At 44.7% G+C, this 26,568-nt stretch overlaps 1 pseudogene; it reads left to right on the top strand.

Annotated features, from left to right (window-relative positions):
* Positions 1 to 8,082: 8,082 nt before the first annotated feature.
* Positions 8,083 to 20,893, top strand: LOC103634140 (methyl-CpG-binding domain-containing protein 2-like; annotated as a pseudogene).
* Positions 20,894 to 26,568: the final 5,675 nt, after the last annotated feature.

Below are 26,568 nucleotides of genomic sequence, written 5' to 3'. Positions count from 1 at the left end.
CCTGATATTGAAAGCCTTCGAGAGACTATTTTAAAGGAGGCCCATGATTCGGATTATTCTATTCATCCTGGTAGTACCAAGATGTATCAGGATTTGAAACGGAAGTATTGGTGGTATGGATTGAAAAGAGATGTGGCGGCACATGTGGCTATGTGCGATGTATGTCAAAGAGTTAAGGCTGAACACCAGAGGCCAGCTGGACTACTGCATCCACTGAAGATACCCGAGTGGAAATGGGAAGAGATTGGTATGGATTTCATTACTGGATTGCCTCGCACCCAGAAAGGATATGATGCTATATGGGTGATTGTGGATAGATTGACTAAAGTGGCTCACTTTATTCCTGTCAAGACTACTTATAAAGGTTCACAGCTAGCAGAGTTATATATGGCTCGGATTGTGTGTTTACATGGAGTACCAAAGAAGATCGTGTCTGATCGAGGTTCGCAGTTTACCTCACGATTTTGGAGAAGCTTTCATGAGAACATGAGTACGAAGTTGAATTTCAGTACGGCTTATCACCCTCAGACTGATGGACAGACTGAAAGGACTAATCAAGTATTGGAAGATATGTTGAGAGCTTGTGCCCTTCAGCATGGAGGAAGTTGGGATACAAGTCTACCGTATGCTGAGTTCTCATATAATAATAGTTATCAGGCCAGTCTGAAGATGTCACCTTTTGAAGCTTTATATGGGAGGAAGTGCAGGACTCCTCTATATTGGGATCAGACTGGAGAGAGACAGTTCTTTGGGCCTAAATTGATTCAAGAAGCAGAAGAACAAGTCCGTATAATTCGGGAGAATTTGAGGGTGGCTCAAACCAGACAGAAGAGCTATGCTGATAATAGAAGGAGGCCACTGGAATTTGAAGAAGGAGATTATGTGTATCTCAAGGTGTCACCACTTCGTGGGATGAGGAGATTTAAAGTTAAGGGCAAATTGTCCCCTCGTTATATTGGACCATTCCTGATCTTTAGAAGAGTTGGGGAGATGGCATACCAACTCGAGTTACCTGCTAGTCTATCGGATGTGCATAATGTGTTTCACGTATCTCAACTAAAGAAGTGTCTCCGTGTCCCTGAGGAACAGTTACCAATGGAAGAGCTCAGTGTTCAGGGTGATTTGACTTACACGGAGTACCCGATCAAGATTTTGGATACATTGACTAGAGTTACGAGAAATAAGGTGATAAAGATGTGCAAAGTGCAATGGAGTCACCACGGTGAAGATGAAGCAACTTGGGAAAGAGAAGAAGAGCTTCGCATAGATTTTCCTCACCTTTTCCCTCGTTCTTCCTAAATCTCGAGGACGAGATTATTTTTAAGGGGGGTAGGATTTGTAACACCCACTTTGTAATTGCTAGAAATAATACCAATAGAGAAACAATTTCTCTTTATGTGAGTTTGATCTTTATGCATCATCTTATGTGAACACCATGTCCAAGAACAATTAATAAAAAGATATGCTACTAAATCCTTGCATCATGCTGAATATTTTATTTTTGTGTGCATTTTGTGACAATACAAAAATAATGTAAAAAGAGATATACTAAAGGCCAAAGTGGAATTTAAGATAAAAAAAGAAATTCTAGAATTTACAAAAGGGAAGAAAGAAAATATTTTGTGGATGAAAATAAGTATATAAAGATATATTATCCATACACTAGTGAAATGAAGTTGAACATTTTGATCAATGGTGAACCTCATAACAATATTTAAATTCAAATTTGGATTCTAAAGACAAAAGAAGGAAAGAAAATAGAAATAAGAAAAAGAAAAGAGATTTACCTACCCTGGGCCGGAATCCCCTCACGGCCCACTTGCTCGCTTGTACCCGCGCGGCCCACTTCTCCTACGATCTGCACGCGCGCTGTGCCACTGCCCTATGGGTCCGCTCAGTCAGCCACTTGGTGCATCACTCCCTTGGCTCGGGTCAATGAAGTGTGGGCCCAAGGCCACTCTGCATCTTCCCCGCGCCTAACAACCCGCGCGAACACCCCGCGCGATGGCCAGCTGACTCGTTCGCCGTCCAACCACCCGGCCACACCCGTATCGCATAAATTGCGTCCCTGGGCTATCGAGTGCCCCAACCTAGGCCCTTGGAAGCTTAATCCCACCACAAACGGAGGAGAGTGGCGCCACCAGGGTCGGATACTAGGGTCTGTCGCGACCTCACCATCGAAGTCTCCTCCGAGCGATTCATTGGGATCCGCGGGGTGCGAGGCGACTTGGGCGTGCAGTGAATCGCTGCCTGCGCCAACGGAATTACCCATCGACGTCGGGTTTTGCTACCGTGCCGCCATCGTCCGTCGCTGGGGCGCTGCGTAGCTCGACTGCTGGTATGAAGTCCCTAATCGGGTTCCCCTATGTCTTTTCTACGTACTGCACACTTCGAATCGGAGTTTGGAGCGGGGGGGTGGAAGAACGTAGTCGCCAGCCATGGTTTCCGCCGTAGGACTCGTGCAGCGCCGTGGACCGAACTCTACGCTCGTCGACGACACAAATTGGTGGGGGAAACAGGTTCATAATGTCACCAATTGGGCGAGGAGCGAATGAATTAGGAAATGGAGGATGGGAGGGCCGGAATCGCGATCTCTGGTGAACTCGCCGCCGTACGGTGACCTGCTCCGCCGTGAGTTAGTGACGGGGGAAAGAGATGGGTTCGGCACCGTTGATCTATTCGCGGACGGCTGGATCTGGGCGTTGGACACCGCTTCGGGGGGGATGGGATCCGTGTCGTGGATTGGGATCCAACGGTCACTGGTTAATTCCGACCACATAAAATCCTGGCCGTAGATTAGCGATCCGATGGATCCGGTTGGGTACCGCTTCGGTTGAAGTAGCGATCTAATCCGTGCCCTCCGCTGCGGATCCAACAGCCCTGAGTGCACGGTACCCGTTCGGCCTGTAAAACTTCAAAAGAGACCCTACTCTTTACATATATCAACCCGCCGTCCTATTACACTGCGCTCTGTGTCTATAGATTTTTACCCCGAGGCCCCTGGCATTTCTAGAAATTGAGGCCCAGTCCATAGCTCTTTAAATTCAGTTATTTAATTATAGAAATTACTTTTTAATACAAAATAATTGCTAGAACTTTGATAATTCATAGAAAATACATATGAACTCCAAATTAATCCATTCCACTTTCTAAATTTTTGTAATTTTATTCTTTATCACTTAGAGCCTCTGTTATGTCATGAAAACAGTAAGAAAATTTATTTCACACTTAATCCTATTTTAAACACATAAAACCTTTGAAAATGCATAACTTAAATTCTATAACTCCAAAAATTATGACTTCTGTTCCTAGGTTTTTATTTTAATATGTAGATTATTACTGTGTATTTTGTTTACATGCTTGGTGTAATGTTAATTTTCCCTGTATCCTGTGCTTGTTTGTATTGTGGCGAGTAGAAGAGCCCGTTGCTGAGGACCCTGGTGAGCAGCAGATTGAAGTAGCTGAGCAGGAGCTCATTGAAGGCAAGTTGTGCCCTTGACCACATTTTACCCAATAATGTTCTTTAATATCATTTATCCATGCATAGGTTAATTTTGATGGACCCGATAGGTCACCCTAGATTGTTTATCTCATTACCTTGTTTACCCCTGAATCACTTGGGTAGTTTGCTATTGCTTTACATGGTTTTGGGATAATCATTTATTACCTCTATGTTCCAATTCTTTTTGTTATTCTATTTATGTTCATGTTGAGATCATTAATGTTAATTGGAACATAGAGCTTAACTTGAGAACCACGTGCCACCACAAGGGTTTAATGGGACGCCCTTGGCTGATTAATTAGGAAAACTAGTGGAAGACTACCTTACCCGAAAGGGGCAAGGGCAGTAGGGGAGTGGCCAGTGTAGGGAGGTCCCTGGTTGATTTTGCTGCGATGGCGGTCAGCCAGGAACCCTGCATTGGAACTTCCTATAAACTGTAGCGGGTTTTCGGAAGCTAGTGGAACTTTGTAAAGGCCTCGTAGTGTTACCCTGCCTCGCCTCCTCGGTAGAGGTGTATGGGAAGTCGCGATCCCTTGGCAGATGGGTAACATGACTTGTGGGTAAAGGGTACAACCTCTGCAGAGTGTAAAACTGGTATACTAGCCGTGCTCGCGGTCATGAGCAGCTCAGGACTCTCTGATGTTTAAATTATGGAACTTAAATTCAATTTTGTCATTTGCATTGCATGGGATTATTATTAATTTTGTTCTATTATCTTTATTATGGTTTGGTATTTACTTACACTTAGTAACTGCTAATAAAATTTTGACCAACTACTTAAAAGCAATGCTCAGCTTTAACCCCTATCATTGATTAGCCTTACACATCACATGAACTCACACCTTTGTGAGTTTATGTCCACTGGTTCCCCACAACTTGTTGAGCTATGATCATGTGTGAGTTCACCCTTGTTGTCTCACACCCCCCCACAGGAGAAGAGCAGGTGGTTCAGGAGGAGCCACAAGGCGAGGAGTATGATCTGATCTAGGTGGCGTTTCTTAGTTGACATTGGCGCCGACGATCCTTAGTTCGTTTTATCTTTATTACTTTATTTTGTAATAAGTCTTCCGCTATGTAATAAATACTCTGATGTTTTATGACATTTATCTCTATACACTCTGTTATTATATATGTTGTCTTCTTGGCGCATGTATGAGATGCACCTGGCTTTGTTCCTTAAAGCCGGGTGTGACACGTTGGTGGAGTTAGTGTTGTTAGATCTATCAAATATTGCTTCAGCTCTTCGAAGGCTTTCTGCTGGACTGGTCCCCATTGAAAAACTTTGGCTGATTTCAGCACTTCGAAAAATGGTAAATTTCTCTCTGCTGATCTAGATATGAATCTGTTGAGAGATGCCAGTCTTCCTGTCAATCTTTGAGCCCCCTTCTTTGTACTTGGTGGTTCCATTCGAAGGATAGCTTCGATTTTGTTTGGATTAGCCTCAATTCCTTTTGTTGAAACTAGACAACCAAGAAATTTCCCCTTCTTCACTCCGAAGACACATTTTTCTGGATTCAGCTTTAAACCAGCCTGTAGCGAAGGTCTCCTGCAGATCAGCAATGTGATTATCTTGCTTCGTGCTTTTCACAATGATATCATCAACATAAGTTAGCACATTCCTGCCTATCTGAGAATGGAGAACCTTCGCTGTCATTCTGCTGAAGCTTCCTCCAGCATTTTTAAGCCCTTCAGGCATCCGAAGGTAACAATATGTTCCACTAGGGGTTATGAAGCTGGTCTTCGGCTCATCCTCCTTCTTCATCCAGATTTGATGATAGCCTGAATAACAATCCAACAGACTCATAAGCTCTGATTAAGCTGCTGCATCAACTAAGGAATCTATCCTTGGCAATGGAAACTCGTCCTTCGGACAGGCCTTGTTGAGATCAGTAAAATCGATACACATCCTCCATTTACCATTGGCCCTTTTTACCATGACAGTGTTAGCCAGCCATTCTAGGTATTTTACCTCTCTGATAACTCCAGCACTGAGAAGTCTTTTCACTTCATTTCGAGCACCTTCAGCCTTGTCATCAGACATCTTCCGAAGCCTCTGCTTTCTGGGTCTGAAGGATGGATCAACATTAAGCGAATGCTCAATAACATCCCTGTTAACTCCGCAAAGATCATTAGCTGACCAAGCAAAAACATCTTTGTTGTTGAACAAGAATCTTATCAAGGTTTTCTCTTGTTCCTCAGACAATTGAGATCCTAGCAGCACCTTCTGCTCTGCGATATCTTCGCATAAAAGCATGGGTTTCGGCTGATCGGCCGAAGCAGCCTTCTCCCTTCTATGCTTGTACTGCTCACAAGCTTCGACTTCATCTATGTTATGGATTGCTTTTGAATCAGTCCAATTCCCTTCGGCCTTTCTGGCGGCTTCCTGACTCCCATAAATAGCAATAGGTCCCTGATCCGAAGGTATCTTCATGCAAAGATATGCTGGATGAAGTATTGCTTCGAAAGCATTGAGTGTTCCGCGACCAATGATAGCATTGTAAGGATACTCCATGTCAACAATGTCAAACACAATTTGCTCAGACCTTGTGTTGTTGACAAATCCGAAGGTTACTGGCATAGTAATCTTCCCAAGTGCTACAATCTGCCGCCCTCCGAAGCCACAAAGAGGGTGCGTAGTATCATGGATCTTGTCTTCGGGCTCTTGCATTTGTCTGAAAGCCTTAGCAAATATGATATCTGCTGCACTGCCTGTATCAACCAAAACATTATGGACCAGAAATCCTTTGATCACACAAGAGATAACCATAGCATCGTTGTGTGGGTAATCCTTGAGTTGAAGATCTTCTTGAGAGAAGGTAATTGGAATGTGAGACCATCTTGACTTGATGAAGGGTCCTTGCACCCTGACATGTTGTACCCTTCTCTGTGCCTCCTTCTTCTGCTTCTTGTTGGCTGGCTCTGAGCATGAACCGCCTGTTATGGGGAGTACCAGCTTTGGAGCCGAAGCAGCTCCAGCTTGATCGTTGAACGAAGCCATCAGCTCAAAAAAGTGGGAGTGAGTTCACCGGAGGTGGGCGCCAATGTTGGGGACTTGTTCTCAGATGCTATGAATCCAGAACAAGGCAACACAAAAAATGTTAAATATCAAATGCTCTTCGTCCGCTGAAGCATTATCTCCCCAAGGATTTAATGAACTTCGGACGAAGACCATGAACATAATATTACGAAGGTTTCACCTTCATAATTAAACTTACAAAGATAATATAAAGTAATGTAAAATGTAAAACATCAAAGATAAATATGTCAGAAATAGATGGCATCATTCACATATTTTATTATATGAATATAAAATCTTTGAATACAATGTTTAAGGTACATGTATACCTTCGCCTTGGCAAGTAATAATTCTCGAGTAATGCACTTGCAATTACAAGAATGCGTGAACAGTAAAGAAATATTGTTCACTATTTATAGGCACAGGACACAGCTTGTGAAGAATTACAATCATGCCCCTCATAAGAGTTTACAACATTGACTCAGACCCTTAAGGACTAAAAGGTCATTCTATCTTTAAGTCGGTTCGACCCCCATCTTCGGACATGCTGTAATACCAAAGCTTCATGAATGGTGCCTTCGGCATTACGTTCAAGCAGCTTCAGCCGAAGCTGTTTTCTTTCCGCAGGACCTTCGGCGATGAAGCATGGTCCCAACAGATAATGAGTAACGAGTTATTACCACCAAATTTGTAGAATAGTCCACCTCATCTAGAATAAATTGACTCTTTAAACAAAACATAAGGATGGAATGAGAATTCAATGATAGTTTAGGGATCGACCACTTGAATTATAAATCAATTTGGTCAAAGACCTAAACACTATTCTAAATTATATTCTTTCTCTAATCTTTACTACTCTATAAGTCCTCATGGTAGGCGTCCACACCCTTGCGGTTCTGCCACCGCGCCTATGCCGTTCCCCACCGCGCTCCCTCCGCGCACGGGCGTCTCCCCCACAAATTGCGCCTCTTTCACCATGCCCCCTCCACGCTAGGTCGGTCCCTTCCATGGCAGTCGCGCTCCCTCGCCCTCGTCCCCCCCAGAAATCTCGCCTCCTCCGCCCACGCCATCAGCGCTGCCCTCCACCCTCACCCTCCCTTCTCGCCTCCTCACCGAACTATAATGGCGCTGGGTCGATGGAAAGGCAGCCTCAACGCAGTCGATGGAAGGTCCGCCTCCGCTCCGCTTGCGTCCACACCTGCATATGCCCTTGCCCCCCGAGTTCTAGCGTCGTCCGGACCCTCTCACGAAAAGATCTCGTCTAACCATCTTTCTCGGATCCGGTCGCCGCAGTGGCGCCACCGCGCGCTGGATCAGGGCGGTAGTGGCCACCGTGGCGATGGTGCTGGTGGGAGTGATGGGACTGTGAGAACGAGGTGCGGCGAGGAGGCGGCGGCAGGAGCACGGTCGGCGACACGCCAGCCCCGAGCGCCTGGGCCGGCGGCGCGTGGTGGCGCCAACTGGCTTGCTGGAGCGTGAAGGTGATGTCGCTGACGGGGAAGAACTGCTGCATGTGGATCACGTGTGGCCAGTGGTGGTGGCGCTGCTGGACAAGAGAGAAGACATGGTCGTACTCGCCCGACTCGCTGATGGAGCGAAGGTGGAAGACGAGGTGGTCGACAATGGCGTTGGCGGCGGCGAACTCGCAGCACAACCAGGTGATGAAGTCGTCGCGCTCGTCGACGAGCCAGGCGACGGGCTCGGCCACGGCGGTGCCGGGGGCCAGCGAGGCGATGACGGCGGTGGTGGAGGCCATCGTCGTGCGTCCCTCACCACTGCGGGCCGTCGCATAGCCCAGCCAGCAATGCCGAGGTCCATCACCACTGCAGACCGTCGTTCGGACCCTCTCCCATCCCGCACCCATTCCTGTCCTCTGTCTCTGTGATGCGCTTGGCGCCCTCACCACCTCCACCTCTAATCCACCTCCCCAGCCACCTTCGACCTCACCGCCTTCCCCCCTTAATCCGAATGGGATCTTCTCGTCTGACCCGCCATCGACATGGACGCCACCACGGAGGCCGAGTTGTGGGAGAACGAGTTCTAGAACACACGCCGCACCAAGATCGTTTGCACCATGGCCCATTGGCCAGCACCTCACCGCCATGGAGGTGCACAAGTGGCTTCATGCCTCCAAGGTACCTTTGTGACATCCTGGCTCGTCCCCTCCCTCCTCCCTCGAGTCGCGCTGCTACCTTGGAGGCGTGAAGCCTCTCCTCCCCTCTCTGGCGTAGCAGCAATAGCCGTCGAGATCCGCTCGGGTTTGGGATGTTCTGCTGTGAATGCTCCCCCCATCCTCGCCCTGCACGCCCTCGCCTCCGTGACCCCCGTGCCCCGCGCAGGTCTGCGCGAGCCGCCGCCCCCAGAGTAGAGAGCCTGAGCCTCACCACTCGCCAGTCCCCCCAAACGCTCCCAAAGAAAACGATGGCAGCAAGGTGCCACCGTGGTGAGATCCATCCGAGGTGACCAAGTTTGCGCCTACGAGGAAGCGTCCCAGGAAAAACAATGGTTCCACGTCGTCGTTCTCGATGCGTCGAACTTCAAGCCTATCTAACCTCACGCCGCCTTCGGATCTCTCAGGGAGGCCCAAGACACGGGCAGAGAGGGAAGATGCGATGGCAGGGGTAGGGACCGTGTGGGGCGCCGAGATGACGATGACACACTCAGCGGATTTCATCCCCACCATGGAGACGACAACCTTCCTGAAGGCCTGTGGGCTCTGCAAGCGCCGCCTCGGCCCCGGCCGTGACACCGTCTACATGGGTGAGGTGGCCTTCTATAGCTTGGAGTGTAGGCAGCAGCAGATGAACCTCAACGAGCTCTTAGGGAAGAAGTACCCCACTCTGGCTAGTAGCGGCGGTGGCAGCTCAGATTAGTATGGTGCTACCCCTTCTTCCCCCACCTGTCTTCGGATCTGCAACCGCCCACCCGTCTTTGGAGCTGTTGTATTCATCCCCACTTGCTTATCTATTCCTCTTAAAATAGTGATGGATTTCGGTCCCCGGATTTTTACCAATCGGACAAATCCAGTGAATTAAGTTGAGAAATTGTTATACTAAATTTAGTGGTAGGTTGGTATTACGACCTGCAAAACTTAGGTTTGGTTATATGTTTCTTTACTGGCTTGTAGGTACGACGTTGTTACATACTTTAAGTACCTTGACACATTGAGAGTATCAGAAGGTGTCTGATCAATTTGGATACTTGCTGATCCAAGCCATAGATATTTGAGCTTGCAAAGAGGTGCGTTTACCAGGCAGTGAGAACAAATGGTGTTAATGTTAACACAAATATTAAGGGCACACTGACAAAGAAGAGGAAAGTGGCACATAATGCTATGAAGAAAGGAAAAGAAATCGGTAGTGGCTCTTGGCCCCTTCATTTTGCAGGTGGTATATGTTTTTTGAAAGAATTTTAGTGTAACAAGTACCTTCTGATACTATGCAGATGGTATATGTTTTTGAAAGAATTTCTGTTGGGTACATAGTGGTGTAGAAGCAGGGCCAGTCTCATAACTGTCTGCTCGTTCTAGTAATTAAGTTAAAATAAATGCTAGTAAACAAGTTAAGAAAAATTCCATCATGGAGGATAGAATTGTCCAAGAGTTACTTTCTTGTATGTTGTAAGGCCTTTAATGACATATTACGAATAAATAGTATGCAGATGTTAACTGTACCAGTTATGCACTGCCTTTATTCCTTATATTTCTGAATTGTATACATATGCTTCAACCTGTCTGTCTTAAAGCCTCCATGTCTTACTTTTGGCAGGTTCCTCCAAGAGAATCCAGAGTATGTTGCACAGGGTGTAACTTTAGCTCAGTTTTCGTTCCAGATACCTAGACCTCTGTGGCAGGACTATGTAAAAAAGAAACCGAAGTTGATAAATTCAAGTGATGAAGCAAGTACAATTACCTCTAAGTCTTCTAAACCAGAAGAAGGTCTCTAATTCGGTATCAACAAACTAATGATTGTTTTCCAGTGTAATGCATGAACTATTGATTCTTTGATGAAGTTCTCCAATTTCCATGTTAATTCATGAATGATATAGCTTGAAACACATGGGCAGACTGAGAGCACCTAGAGGGGGGGTGAATAGGTGATCCTGTAAAAACTTAAACTTATAGCCACAAAACTTAGATTAAGCGTTAGCACAGTAATTGTCAAGTGGCTAGAGAGAACTCAAAACACGATAACCACAAGAAAGCAATCACAGAGTTGACACGGTGGTTATCCCGTGGTTCGGCCAAGTACAAAACTTGCCTACTCCACGTTGTGGCGTCCCAACGGACGAGAGTTGCACTCAACTCCTCTCAAGTGATCCAATGATCAACTTGAATACCACGGTGTTTTTCTTTCCTTTGATCTTTTCCCGTTTGCGAGGAATCTCCACAACTTGGAGTCTCTCGCCCTTACAATTGAGTTCACAAAGAAATACGGAGTAAGGTGGGAATGAGCAACGCACACAAGACTCGAAAATCAGAGCAACAACACGCACACAAGTCGCAACAAGAGCTCGCAATGCAACACAAAGAGTTCACAACTCCACAAGAGCTCTATATGCTATCACAATGAAACGAATGCGTGAGATTGATGTCTTGGTGCTTAGAAGAGTTGTAGGAATGCTTGGTGTACTCCTCCATGCGCCAAGGGGTCCCTTTTATAGCCCCAAGGCAGCTAGGAGCCGTTGGGAACAAATCTGGAAGGCCATCTTTGCCTTCTGTCTCGTGGCGCACCGGACAGTCCGGTGCACACCGGACACTGTCCGGTGCCCGATTTGTTTCCATAAACAGCGCATCCGACCGTTGCTGTCTGAGTCAGATCTGCGCACCGTTGGCGCACCGGACATGTCCGGTGCACACCGGACAGTCCGGTGCCCCTTCCCGACCGTTGGCTTGGCCACGTGTCGCGTGCCGATCGCGCGGCTGACCGTTGGCCCGGCCGACCGTTGGCTCACCGGACAGTCCGGTGCACACCGGACAGTCCGGTGAATTTTAGCCGAAGTCGCCGGAGAAAAACCCGAGAGCGGCCTCTTCGGCCGAGGCAACCTGGCGCACCGGACACTGTCCGGTGCACCACCGGACAGTCCGGTGCCCCAGACCGAAACAGCCCCTTGGCTGTATACAGCCAAGTCTTCTCTTCTCTTCTTCTTTCTGATTCTAACACTTAGACAAATATATTAGTACATAAAACTAATGTACTAAGACTTAGAAACATACCTTAGCTCTAGATTTGCACTTTGTTCATCCATAGGCATTGAATCACATATAAGCACTTGTGTTGACACTCAATCACCAAAATACTTAGAAATGGCCCAAGGGCACATTTCCCTTTCAATCTCCCCCTTTTTGGTGATTTATGCCAACACAACATAAAGCAACTAGAACAAGTGCGAAATCACTTCAAATAAAATTCAAATTGATTTTGACTCACTTTTGGCATATATGGATCATCCTTTGCCACCACTTGGTTTGTTTTTTTTTTTTGCAAATCAAACTCAAATCTCTATTTCTATGTCAAACACACATGTTGAGGCATAAAGAGAGTCATTCCAAAAGAGATTGATCAAAGATTTCAAAAACTCCCCCTATTTCCCATAATCAATACTTTTCCCCACAAGAAACCAACTTTTGACAATAGAGACAATAAGAGACAATAAAAGCTTTTGACAAAACAAAAACTCTATTCTACTATTTTCAAAATCTCTCAAGTGGTAGCTGATCCATTTATCGCTTTGGCCTTTATTTTCTCCCCCTTTGGCATCAAGCACCAAAACGGAATTAATCTTGGCCCTTTAACCCCATTGCCTCACCAAAATCTTCGGGCAATAAGAGTCTAAAGATGAACTTGGAATAAGTTACCCTCTCATCGGAGTGCAGTGGAAGTCTTTCATGGTCCAAGTCCACCTTATCCCTTTCAATCCTCCTTCGAGACTAAATCATCAACCTCAAGCACATGGTTAGTCTCAAAGGGTCAAGTTGTAACACATCTCCCCCTAAACATGTGCATCACTTTGCAACGGACTTGTGAGGTCTAGGGAGTGTTTGTACAACTTGAGCACCACAATAAGCAACAAAATGCAGAATGAACATGATCAAGGGCATAAACACATGTATGCTACAATTCAATCCAAGTTCCGCGAATCTAAGACATTTAGCTCACTACGCAGCCTGCAAAAGGTCTTCTCATCTAGAGGCTTGGTAAAGATATCGGCTAGCTGGTTCTCGGTGCTAACATGAAACACTTCGATATCTCCCTTTTGCTGGTGGTCTCTCAAAAAGTGATGCCGGATGTCTATGTGCTTTGTGCGGCTGTGCTCAACAGGATTTTCCGCCATGCGGATAGCACTCTCATTATCACATAGGAGTGGGACTTTGCTCAGATTGTAGCCAAAGTCCCTGAGGGTTTGCCTCATCCAAAGTAGTTGCGCGCAACACTGTCCTGCGGCAACATACTCGGCCTCAGCGGTGGATAGGGCAACGGATGTTTGTTTCTTAGAGTTCCATGACACCAGGGACCTTCCTAAGAATTGGCACGTCCCTGATGTACTCTTCCTATCGACCTTACATCCAGCATAGTCGGAGTCTGAGTATCCAACTAAGTCAAAGGTAGACCCCTTTGGATACCAGAGCCCGAAGCAAGACGTAGCAACCAAATATCTAAGAATTCGCTTCACCGCCACTAAGTGACATTCCTTAGGATCGGATTGAAATCTAGCACACATGCATACGCTAAGCATAATGTCCGGTCTACTAGCACATAAATAAAGTAAAGACCCTATCATTGACCGGTATGCTTTTTGATCAACGGACTTACCTCCTTTGTTGAGGTCTGTGTGTCCGTCGGTTCCCATCGGCGTCTTTGCGGGCTTGGCGTCCTTCATCCCAAACCGCTTTAGCAGATCTTGCGTGTACTTCGTTTGGGAGATGAAGGTGCCGTCCTTGAGTTGCTTCACTTGGAACCCAAGGAAGTAGTTCAACTCGCCCATCATCGACATCTCGAATTTCTGCGTCATCACCCTGCTAAACTCTTCACAAGACTTTTGGTTAGTAGAACCAAATATTATGTCATCGACATAAATTTGGCACACAAACAAATCACCATCACATGTCTTTGTAAAAAGAGTTGGATCGGCTTTCCCAACCTTGAAAGCATTAGCAATTAAAAAGTCTCTAAGGCATTCATACCATGCTCTTGGGGCTTGCTTAAGTCCATAGAGCGCCTTAGAGAGCTTACATACATGGTCGGGGTACCGTTCATCCTCGAAGCCAGGGGGTTGCTCCACGTACACCTCCTCCTTGATTGGCCCGTTGAGGAAAGCGCTCTTCACATCCATTTGGTACAACCTGAAAGAATGGTGAGCGGCATATGCTAGCAAGATACGAATGGACTCTAGCCTAGCCACAGGAGCGAAAGTCTCCTCAAAGTCCAAACCTGCGACTTGGGCATAACCTTTTGCCACAAGTCGAGCCTTGTTCCTCGTCACCACCCCGTGCTCGTCCTGTTTGTTGCGGAACACCCACTTGGTTCCCACAACATTTTGCTTCGGACGAGGCACCAGTGTCCAAACTTCATTGCGCTTGAAGTTGTTGAGCTCCTCTTGCATGGCCAACACCCAGTCTGGATCTAGCAAGGCCTCCTCTACCCTGAAAGGCTCAATAGAAGAGACAAAGGAGTAATGCTCACAAAAATTAACTAATCGAGATCGAGTAGTTACTCCCTTGCTAATGTCACCCAGAATTTGATCGACGGGATGATCCCTTTGAATCATTGCTCGAACTTGGGTTGGAGGTGCCGGTTGCGCTTCTTCCTCCATCACATGATCATCTTGTGCTCCCCCTTGATCAAGCGCCTCCACTTGAGGTACCTGTTCGTCACCTTCGGTTGGGGGATGCACCATAGTTGAGGAAGAAGGTTGATCTCGTTCATCTTGTTCCTGGGGCCGCACTTCTCCAATCGCCATGGTTCGTATAGCGGCCGTCGGAACATCTTCTTCATCTACATCATCACAATCAACAACTTGCTCTCTTGGAGAGCCATTAGTCTCATCAAATACAACGTCGCTAGAGACTTCAACCAAACCCGATGATTTGTTGAAGACTCTATACGCCTTTGTATTTGAGTCATAACCTAACAAAAACCCTTCTACAGCTTTGGGAGCAAACTTAGAATTTCTACCCTTCTTCACTAGAATGTAGCACTTGCTCCCAAATACACGAAAGTACGATACATTGGGTTTGTTACCGGTTAGAAGTTCATACGACGTCTTCTTGAGGAGGCGGTGAAGGTAGACCCTGTTGATGGCGTGGCAAGCCGTGTTCACGGCTTCCGACCAAAAATGCTCGGGGGTCTTGAACTCTCCAAGCATAGTCCTCACCATGTCGATTAGCGTCCTGTTCTTCCTCTCTACCACACCATTTTGCTGTGGTGTGTAGGGAGCGGAGAACTCATGCTTGATCCCTTCCTCCTCAAGGAACTCCTCCACTTGAAGGTTCTTGAACTCGGACCCGTTGTCGCTCCTTATCTTCTTCACTTTGAGCTCAAACTCATTTTGAGCTCTCCTGAGGAAGCGCTTGAGGGTTCCTTGGGTTTCAGACTTATTCTGCAAAAAGAATACCCAAGTGAAGCGGGAAAAGTCATCAACTATAACTAAACCATACTTACTCCCTCCTATGCTCAGATAGGCGACGGGTCCGAAGAGGTCTATATGCAGCAGCTCTAGGGGTCTTGAAGTGGTCATCACGTTCTTGCTGTGATGCGCTCCTCCCACTTGTTTACCTGCTTGACAAGCTGCACAAGGTCTATCTTTTTCGAAATGTACGTTAGTCAAACCTATCACGTGTTCTCCCTTTAGAAGCTTGTGAAGGTTCTTCATCCCCACATGTGCTAAGCGGCGATGCCACAGCCAGCCCATGCTAGTCTTAGCTATTAAGCATGCATCTAGACCGGCCTCTTCTTTTGCAAAATCAACTAAATAAAGTTTGCCGTCTAATACACCCTTAAAAGCTAGTGAACCATCACTTCTTCTAAAGACAGATACATCTACATTTGTAAATAGACAGTTATACCCCATATGACATAATTGACTAACAGATAGCAAATTATATCCAAGACTCTCTACTAAAAATACATTAGAGATAGAATGCTCATTAGAAATCGCAATTTTACCTAACCCTTTTACCTTGCCTTGATTCCCATCACCGAATATAATTGAATCTTGGGAATCCTTATTCTTGACGTAGGAAGTGAACATCTTCTTCTCCCCCGTCATATGGTTTGTGCATCCGCTATCAATAATCCAGCTTGAACCCCCGGATGCATAAACCTGCAAGGCAAATTTAGGCTTGGGACTTAGGTACCCAACTCTTGTTGGGTCCTACAAGGTTAGTCACAATTTCCTTAGGGACCCAAATGCAAGTTTTGTCTCCCTTGCATTTTGCCCCTAACTTCCTAGCAACAATTTTCTTATCCTTTCTACAAATAACAAAGGAAGCATTTAAAGCACAATAAATTGTAGAAGGTTCATTTACTACTTTCCTAGGAGCATGAATAACATTCTTTCTAGGCATAGCATTTTTCCTAGACATATTTCTACCATGCACAAAGGAAGAACTATGAGCATCAAAATCATCATAAGCATTATAACCCCTATAAGCACTTCTATCATGATACAAAAAAGCATGGTTCTTTTTAGTGCTACTAGCCATAGGAGCCTTCCCTTTCTCCTTGGCGGAGATAGGAGCCTTATGGCTTGTCAAGTTCTTGACTTCTCTCTTGAAGCCAAGCCCATCCTTAATTGAGGGGTGTCTACCAACCGTGTAGGCATCCCTAGCAAATTTTAGTTTATCAAAATTACTCTTGCTAGTCTTAAGTTGAACATTAAGACTAGCTAATTCATCATTCAATTTTGAAATAGAAACTAAGTGTTCGCTACAAGCATTAATATCAATATCCTTACACCTAGTGCAAATTTCAACATATTCAACACAAGAGTTGGATTTATTTGCTTCTACTAGTTTAGCATTTAAATCATCGTTTATGCTCTTTAAGTTAGAAATAGAATCATGGCATGTTGACACTTCACAAGCAAGCATTTCATTTCTCTTAATTTCTAATGCAAGGGATTTTTGAGCCTCTACAAACTTATCATGTTCTTCATATAACAAATCCTCTTGCTTTTCTAAAAGTATATTCTTTTCATTCAAGGCATCAATTAATTCATTAATTTTGTCTATCTTAGATCTATCTAAGCCCTTGAACAAACATGAATAATCTACTTCATCCTCATCACTAGATTCGTCCTCACTTGAAGAAGCATAGGTAGAGTTGCGAGTACATACCTTCTTCTCCCTTGCCATAAGGCATGTGTGACGCTCGTTTGGGAAGAGGGTTGATTTGTTGAAGGCGGTGGCGGCGAGTCCTTCATTGTCGGAGTCGGAAGAGGAGCAGTCCGAGTCCCACTCCTTGCCTAGATGCGCCTCGCCCTTTGCCTTCTTGTAATGCTTCTTCTTTTCCCTCTTGTTTCCCTTTTCCTGGTCACTGTCATTATCGGGGCAGTTAGCAATAAAATGACCAATCTTACCGCACTTGAAGCATGAGCGCTTCCCCTTCGTCTTGATCTTGCTCGGCTGCCCCTTGTGACCTTTCAGCACCGTCTTGAAGCGTTTGATGATGAGAGCCATCTCTTCATCATTAAGTCCGACCGCCTCAATTTGTGCCACCTTGCTAGGTAGCGCCTCCTTACTTCTTGTTGCTTTGAGAGCAAAAGGTTGTGGTTCGTTGATCGGTCCATTCAAGGCGTCGTCCACGTACCTTGCCTCCTTGATCATCATTCGCCCACTGACGAATTTTCCTAAGACTTCTTCGGGCGACATTTTGGTGTACCTGGGATTCTCACGAATATTATTCACCAAATGAGGATCAAGAACGGTAAATGACCTTAGCATTAGGCGGACGACGTCGTGATCCGTCCATCGCGTGCTTCCATAGCTCCTTATTTTGTTGATAAGGATCTTGAGCCTATTGTATGTTTGTGTCGGCTCCTCGCCCCTTATCATCGCAAATCGTCCGAGCTCGCCCTCCACCAACTCCATCTTGGTGAGTAAGGTGACATCATTCCCCTCATGAGAGATCTTGAGGGTGTCCCAAATCTGCTTGGCATTGTCCAAGCCGCTCACCTTGTGATACTCATCCCTGCACAGAGAGGCTAGCAACACAGTAGTAGCTTGTGCATTTTTATGGATCTGTTCATTAATAAATGAAGGGCTATCCGAGCTATCAAATTTCATTCCACTTTCTACAATCTCTCAAATGCTTGGATGGAGAGAAAATAGGTGAGTACGCATTTTGTGACTACAAAATCCGTAGTCCTCTCCATCAAAGTGAGGAGGCTTGCCAAGTGGAATGGGGAGCAAATGAGCATTTGAGCTATGTGGAATGCGCGAATAATCAAAAGAAAAGTTTGAGTTAACCGTCTTTTGTTTGTCGTGGTCGTCGTTGTCCTTTTGAGAAGAAGAGGACTCGTCGCTGTCGTAGTAGACGATCTCCTTGATGCGCCTTGTCTTCTTCTTCTTCCCATCTTTGTGCCTGTGGCCCGAGCCCGAGTCGTTGGACTTGTCATCCCTTGGCTCGTTCACGAAGGACTCCTTCTCCTTGTCGTTGATCACAATTCCCTTCCCCTTAGGATCCATCTCTTCGGGCGGTAAGTCCCTTTGTGAAGAGAACGGCTTTGATACCAATTGAGAGCACCTAGAGGGGGGGTGAATAGGTGATCCTGTAAAAACTTAAACTTATAGCCACAAAACTTAGATTAAGCGTTAGCACAGTAATTGCCAAGTGGCTAGAGAGAACTCAAAACACGATAACCACAAGAAAGCAATCACAGAGTTGACACGGTGGTTATCCCGTGGTTCGGCCAAGTACAAAACTTGCCTACTCCACGTTGTGGCGTCCCAACGGACGAGAGTTGCACTCAACTCCTCTCAAGTGATCCAATGATCAACTTGAATACCACGGTGTTTTTCTTTCCTTTGATCTTTTCCCGTTTGCGAGGAATCTCCACAACTTGGAGTCTCTCGCCCTTACAATTGAGTTCACAAAGAAATACGGAGTAAGGTGGGAATGAGCAACGCACACAAGACTCGAAAATCAGAGCAACAACACGCACACAAGTCGCAACAAGAGCTCGCAATGCAACACAAAGAGTTCACAACTCCACAAGAGCTCTATATGCTATCACAATGAAACGAATGCGTGAGATTGATGTCTTGGTGCTTAGAAGAGTTGTAGGAATGCTTGGTGTACTCCTCCATGCGCCAAGGGGTCCCTTTTATAGCCCCAAGGCAGCTAGGAGCCGTTGGGAACAAATCTGGAAGGCCATCTTTGCCTTCTGTCTCGTGGCGCACCGGACAGTCCGGTGCACACCGGACACTGTCCGGTGCCCGATTTGTTTCCATAAACAGCGCATCCGACCGTTGCTGTCTGAGTCAGATCTGCGCACCGTTGGCGCACCGGACATGTCCGGTGCACACCGGACAGTCCGGTGCCCCTTCCCGACCGTTGGCTTGGCCACGTGTCGCGTGCCGATCGCGCGGCTGACCGTTGGCCCGGCCGACCGTTGGCTCACCGGACAGTCCGGTGCACACCGGACAGTCCGGTGAATTTTAGCCGAAGTCGCCGGAGAAAAACCCGAGAGCGGCCTCTTCGGCCGAGGCAACCTGGCGCACCGGACACTGTCCGGTGCACCACCGGACAGTCCGGTGCCCCAGACCGAAACAGCCCCTTGGCTGTATACAGCCAAGTCTTCTCTTCTCTTCTTCTTTCTGATTCTAACACTTAGACAAATATATTAGTACATAAAACTAATGTACTAAGACTTAGAAACATACCTTAGCTCTAGATTTGCACTTTGTTCATCCATAGGCATTGAATCACATATAAGCACTTGTGTTGACACTCAATCACCAAAATACTTAGAAATGGCCCAAGGGCACATTTCCCTTTCACAGACAAGCAGAGGTTTGGAATATGATTGGCTAGGATGATGTAGCTATCCGGCCTCTTACTACTTGATTAGTATGAAGCCCTGGTTAGATATGGGAGTAGTGAATTTATTTAACCTGTTGAAATGCTTTTGTGGTACATAATAATTCAAATGATTTTTTGTGAGGTTATTTGGGTTATGGGATTTGTTAGGAAAACTTTTCTCACCCCCCCCCATCCCCAAAAAAACTATATAAACAGGCCTTGCTAATTGCCGTATGTTGGGTATGTGTACTAGAAAATATCCTTTAATGTCCTGGCATCTCTATTGTACTCTCTCCGTTCTAAATAAAAAGATTTTGTCTTTTCTAGACACATTATTTTTACTATGTATCTAAACAGTGTATATCTAGGTGCATGGTAAAAGCTATGTATCTAGAAAAGTCAAAATATCTAATAATTTGGAACGGATGGAGTAGACACTAAGACAAACGATTTTTTTCATCATGGTTACTTACTGCTAAGTGTTAGATTGTGCAGCAAGTTCTCTTCTACATTTTAATAAGAAACTTAATTAACTATGTCATGGTGTTGTTGTATTGCAGTAGTATGTACACTGCTAGACTCACTATACTTTTCTGATTAAACATTTTTTCAGTGAACCCTATAGCCTAGGCAGTTCCTACAAAACATGAGGGCGATGCCAGTGAAGAAGCTTCTCTCACCGATGAGACACTTGCATCAGAAGTAGCGCTAACCCGGAAGAGGAAAATAGGAAGCTCTTTGTCAGTAGAGCCAAACCATCTCCCTGATGAACTTGAACCAAAGTTGAAGGATGCTTAGAACGGGGAGACGTCTAACTGAAAAGTAAAAGTGGGCAGCGTCGTGATGCCAACTTACCCCCCTGCCATGGTTTTATTGGTCCTCTGCTTGTTTCTCGTTTTCCTTAGGAGTCAGCTTCTCTATTTTATGTGGTCGCACACGGCCTTATTTGTAGTATTACACCACAGAAGCTGGCTGACCCCCACTGAGGGAGGGTAGGTAATCATTAAAGAATATAATAAAATATCTGCAACTTTAAAGTGTCATTTTTGAGAAGTCAAAATATAATTATTGAACAATTCACTTTGCTTACTGATTGTGCTATAGGTGATTGATGCAAGCATTGTGTATGATCCTTGGACAAGGGAATCACGATGGTTTGGTTTTGTCACCATGGCTGCTACTAAGGAGGCAGATCACTGCATCAAATATCTGGACTGTTCTGTGTTGCAAGGTCAGGTCATAATTGTTTAGAAGGTAAAATCATAAGATTGGGAGCATCTGAATTTCCTTTATTTAATTTCGTTAGTGAATGATATTTATATACTTGCTTAGTACTCTACACAGAACATTTTATTGTTTTGTCTTCACCACCGAGAATCTAAGATCGCCTCCCATAGCCTCCACATCCACAAGGTCCTGCTTGACTGCGACGACGTCCAGGCTGATGCCCTCATCGTGGATCGACTCGCCTCGCTCTAGAAGGTTTGTTTTTTGGCTCTGCTTTGCATTTTGCACACACAACACGATCGTCATTTCCATTGTTCCATCACCTCATTCGCTTCGAAGAGTGGTGGGATTGTACTATGTGACATTCTTAGTGAGTTGTGGTTGTGAACTTATGATTTGTAGTGCACTTGTGTTATTGTATTCAACTCATGTTATCAGTGGAATTCTGGTATGAGTACTGCTTGTGAAAAGTAAACTGAATTCTGGTTGTGAACTACTTGTTTAAGTGAATGCGTGTTTCTGTTTTTTGTTGTCAGTGCATTTCTATTTTCACTGATGAAACCACCATTTCTGTTTTCAATGAATCTATTGAACTGAACTGCAAAAATAGAAATTGTTCTATTTTGTTTGAGTGCACAAACAAAACTCAACGGAACTATATCTGAATATGTTTGAGTGCACAAACAGAAATTGTTCTGTTCTGGTTTCAGTGAACTCCACAAATAGAACTGAATCTATTATGTTTGAGTGTAGAAACAGATACTGAAATGCTACATCTAGCACTTAATCTGGCAGAATCAGAAAATTGGGGCAAACACAAGCTGTTTAAGAGCACAAACAAAAACTGAATCTGTTTGATTGCAGAAACCGATAAAAACATAAATATATGCTGAAAATAATTCATAAGTAGGCAGTGGTGGTGCTATGGTGCATACCAGGTTCTTATTCAAATGATTTGCTAAAGCCAAATATATGCTTCCGGTCTGATTGATTTGTGAAACTGAAATGGATATTTTATTTCGGCACTATGAAATAAACTCACTGTGATCCTGAAACATATCAGTTGTGTTTGTTTTTGTAAATCTTTTATACTACTATGGGAGAAAATTAGCTTAGTTCAATCGCATCTCATATGTCTAACTACCAGGGGAGAAAATTAGCTTAGTTCATTTTGTTGCTGCCATATGGGTGAAAAAATAATAAGACATCTAAATCAGTAAATTGGAAATATAGCATCTTAAACCTGCAGGTAGTTTCTTGAACCTGATTCTAGCTACAACTTAGTACAACTACTGGTAGTTTCTTAAACCTGATTCTAGCTACATGTTTCATATTGTGGCACAAGAACTTTTAAGAACATATGCTGATGCCCACTGTATTTAGTTACTACTTCAAGACCAACTGTATTTTAGTTACAAATGTGTTTTCAAGATTGTAGAAATTTGTAGCTGAAATTATCCACACCATATTTGTGAACTGACATCATTTCTAAGAATATTACTGATTAGAATCTTTCACTTTTATAATGCTTTGCAGGAGTGGCCCCTCTGGAGTTGAATATGCAGCTATAACCAATTTTTACCCTTTTTATCCCAGAAGAGTTGCCAAGACACGGTATAAGACCATGATAATAGACTAAGAGAGGATTTGGCTCTAATTACTATATGTTTTATTTATGCAGTCCCATGAGAACTTTGAGTATTTGCAGATTGCTTTATTAATTTATTAAAGTTAAAGATTGTATGTGTTGAGTATGTATCCACTCTTGTTGGAAGTGTCTTGCAATTCCAATCGAAGGATGTATAAAAGTCTGCATGGGCTAAGTATGTGTTTTTTCATGTATTTGGAGTATATATACTTTTTGTTGCTTGAGAACATGTATGTACATACATAGACTTCGACATTTGTTATGATTTATGAGTTGATTCTTGATAGCATTACTAAAAAAATGACCTATGTATACACAAGTGTCTTCCGTTGCAACGCACGGGTATATAACTAGTTTTATATAGGGGTGTTTGGTTTGAATTGAGGTATTGGTGCATCATGAGTCTATTTTTTAAATTTAATAGAATAAACTCATTCTTCATATTATTAATAATTATTAGTCTATAAGAAATAAAATAGTGATGGATCAACTTATTCCATTCTACAACTATAAATCAAAGAAAACAAAAAAGTGAGCAATAAAAAGATAATGCACTATCTCACTCGAACCAACCAAACACGCCGATAGTGATTTATACTCATGTCGAGGTCGAGCGTTTATCTCAAAGAAATAACAGTGCACCGACCAAAGCACAGTTGATGTACGTAGTAATGCAGGCATGACGCGACACCATCTCCGCCTCTAGTTGAGGTAGAATATTATGCACAGATGTGAGCCAAATACAGCTTTGTTAACCAACACGATTTGACGCAATATCCAGCACAATTTGGCGCCATCTCTCTCATTTCTTTTTTTCCCTTCTTTTATTTTACTTCTCTTTCTCTCGGATGGATGCCTTCCTCTTTTTTTTTTTTTGTACTTCTCGTTTGTTTTCTTTCTTTTATTACTTCTTCTCTCCCGCTCCGCTGGATGCCATTTCACTACAAAACCAGCGAGATGCATCCATCGAAGCACACACAAAAGGTGCCCAAACAATTAAACCTGTCCTTGGAGCACCTCACCAGCTTCTTACCAGAATCGAAAAACACCAAATCGGTGACCTGCACATTGTAATCCCCTCAATTAGCACGACTAAGCTTTGCTAACCAATCAAACAGACTCAGAGACATGTGAAGCCTCAACGTACCAAGCCACTCAGTAAGACTATTGCAAAGGCCAGTGGGAGAATGACTAAATTGCCTGCTTATCTTGATTGTATTTGCGTGGAAAAAGTATGTCCAGAGCCTCCCATACATTCAAGATCAGCTGCTCAGGCACAAGTTCACCCTTCCAATTGTTCATTTTGTGCCCAGGAACAACAACCTGTGGAGGAAATTGCAAGTCATCAATGAATAACCATAGAGACCTCAAATCAAGTCAACATATTGAACAGGACCATTGTGAGTATCACATCAAGGCAACTGGATGGAATCTGAAGGGGGAAAAGGAGCAGTGAGCCAGTGACTGCTGGTGGTCGGAAGGGGGGGAAAGGACTAGCCTTCTTATCCAAATAAAGGCCTCCATCCTAGGCGTATTGTGTGTTTGTCAAAGCAGCCAGAAAATCGTACGTATCAACAATGAGCATGCCCAGCAGACAACTGCTTCGAATCAATGTAATTTGGATTTAGATCTTCTAAACATTGATAAAATCATTTCCAATCTGTGCCGCAATCCATCGCCTCAGCTAGGAGACCACACTTGAGGTCACAGGCCGCGAGGCGGTCAAGGGCGTGCAAAGTAAACCCAGTTTTGATCTGCAGTTGCACAGCGTTACAATTTACAATGTTCCGAGAAACTATTTTCTGTTTCCAACATTGGATAAAGAGTTGCTGCGTTGAGCAGCCTTTACCTTATGACAACCTTTACCTTAAGATAGTGAACCAAGGAGAAAAGGAACGACCAAAATAGATAAAACACAGGAAATGCTATAGACTTGCAACGTTCATTATCAAGAGGTCAGAGTTGTAAGTAGGGCTGACAATGGGCTGTAAATTTTACACTATAAGATTTAAGGATCGAGTCGGGTTAGGATCGGGCTTTATTTCAAGTCATTTTTGAACTATAATTTATTTAGGGCCTTGACATTTTGTGAAGAACCATTTGGATCACAATCCATTACCACCCTTAGTTGTAAGCAATGAGACTTTTACTCTCATCAAGAGTATGACATTATAAGTTAGAATAATTTTATGTTTATTTTATTGAATACTACACAATGTAATATTCATCTAAGGGTTGAAGATACATATTTGTAATCCTAGGACTACACTACACGTTACACAACATACTACACAAAAAAGTGTTGTCCTCTATTCTGCAGCACTAGAGATGCTGATGTCCCTAATATCCTCTAGATGTTAAAGGAGGACAGTTAAAAAGCTCCTGGTGTCCTCTAGTCATGAACATTATAAATTAAGGGGTTTTCTCTTCACCATCCATGCAAAAAAAAACATGGCATGTGATACACTGGTCACTCTAGGTTTGAACATAAAAATCTTCAGTTTTAAACGTAAAAGTCAGTTTTGACTCTAAATATCGAAGCAACACAAGGGACGTGCATATCTCTAGGACGTCGTATTCTTAAACGTCAAATCCTTAAATAGAAAACATAAATAGTGTAATTGTATGCATAAAATACAATTATAGAAGACATACAAAAATGATCTCACCACAGTCGGTTGCGGAGGCTGTGTGAGTGGCGCGAGGCGGAGTGGAGGGTCGAGCGGGTGGCCACACGAGGGCTCTTTCTTGCCTGCACACAAGATCGACGCTCCCATCCTCGTCGAGCCACTGGGATCTGGTTACCGAGGTAGGCCTCTGTTGCTGGACGGCCCGATGCGGGCGATTGACTATGCCTATCGTCGTTGGGTACTTGGGTTGCTGCCGACGCCCATAGCCGATCCTCGCTGCTATGATCCGACCGGTGCTTTCGACCGGTGCTTTCTCCAGTTATTAGAAGCTCGGAGCCAAATATGTAATTATATATATGCTATATCTATCAAAATATATCCTCTCCCTATATCGACGCATGGGTGGCGGGGGGAGGATGAGTAGAAAAAAAAGAAAGGGTGATGCCCTACTCCATTAGCGTCGTCTTCCTGTTCATCGTCGGCCCGCGTCGTCGCGCCCGTGGTCCATGGGCCGCTTCCTTCGCTATCCCTCCGCACAGGTCGGTCGTCCGAGGAGTCGGCTTCGGTCTCGGCCCGGAGCGACGCGCGTGTCGAGTCGGCGCGTGGAAGGGGGTTTCCTCCTGGTAAGGATTTAGGGTTTCCGCCCGATTTCGTTGGTTCTCATTCGTTCCCTTATTTCGCGTCGCGTCTCTCTCGCCTCTGGTCTCTCCCGATCTCGACGCGTTCAAGCTTTAGTGGTGGTTGGTATTCTTCTCCGTTTCGTCCGCCTGAGGTTGATGAGGAGTGGCCCCTCCCAGGTCGCTCTTCTGCTTCGCGTCGGATGGATCCGAAGAACCGTAACCCTAACTAGGACCGATGGGGTCCAAAAGATGCTCCTCAGGGTTCACAATCTTGGGGAAAGAATCAGAGTCTTAGCTGGCGCCTGAAGCCGGTTACAGGAAAACCCGAGAACAAGGATGACATCCTAACCTCTTCTTCCGGTGATGGCGGCCAGTCAGGTATTCTCAAACCCCCCCTCCTATTCTGAAAAAAGAGAATGAACTGGTGTGTCGTTTTTTCTGCCAGAAATGTGGTACGGATGGGCATCATGCTAGGGATTGCTTCAAATCTTTATGGTGTGAGATCTGTCGCAAAGAAACTCAGAACACAGCGAGGTGCGTTCTCCCCAAACAAAACAAGCCCTGTATGCCTATTGTAGGTATGGCGATGGATGGGTTAGGGTTTTACTCGTCTCACTTTTCCAAACCTCTGTCAAAAAAACCTAAGCACAGTTTCATTGGTTTGGTTAAAGTGGTTGAGGGCTTGATTTCTGCTGAGGATCTTGAGAAGGATTTTGGCTTTCATTTCCCTTAGGGTCGTACTTGGAAAGCCACCAAGTGTCACTCTGGTTTCCTGATGCAATTTCCTTCTCAAGAGAGGCTTGATGAAATGATCAATTTTCCTAAATTGAAAATGAAATTGTCTAGGGAAAAATTTCTGTATCTTCTTGGAGTTCACAGGCTAAGCCAAAATCCAAACTCCAC

Source organism: Zea mays, chromosome 7 (assembly GCF_902167145.1).
Source record: "Zea mays cultivar B73 chromosome 7, Zm-B73-REFERENCE-NAM-5.0, whole genome shotgun sequence".
In the NCBI taxonomy this organism is placed as follows: Eukaryota; Viridiplantae; Streptophyta; class Magnoliopsida; order Poales; family Poaceae; genus Zea; species Zea mays.
The sequence above is the reverse complement of the archived record's forward strand: the minus strand, read 5'-3'. Positions and strand labels throughout refer to the sequence as shown.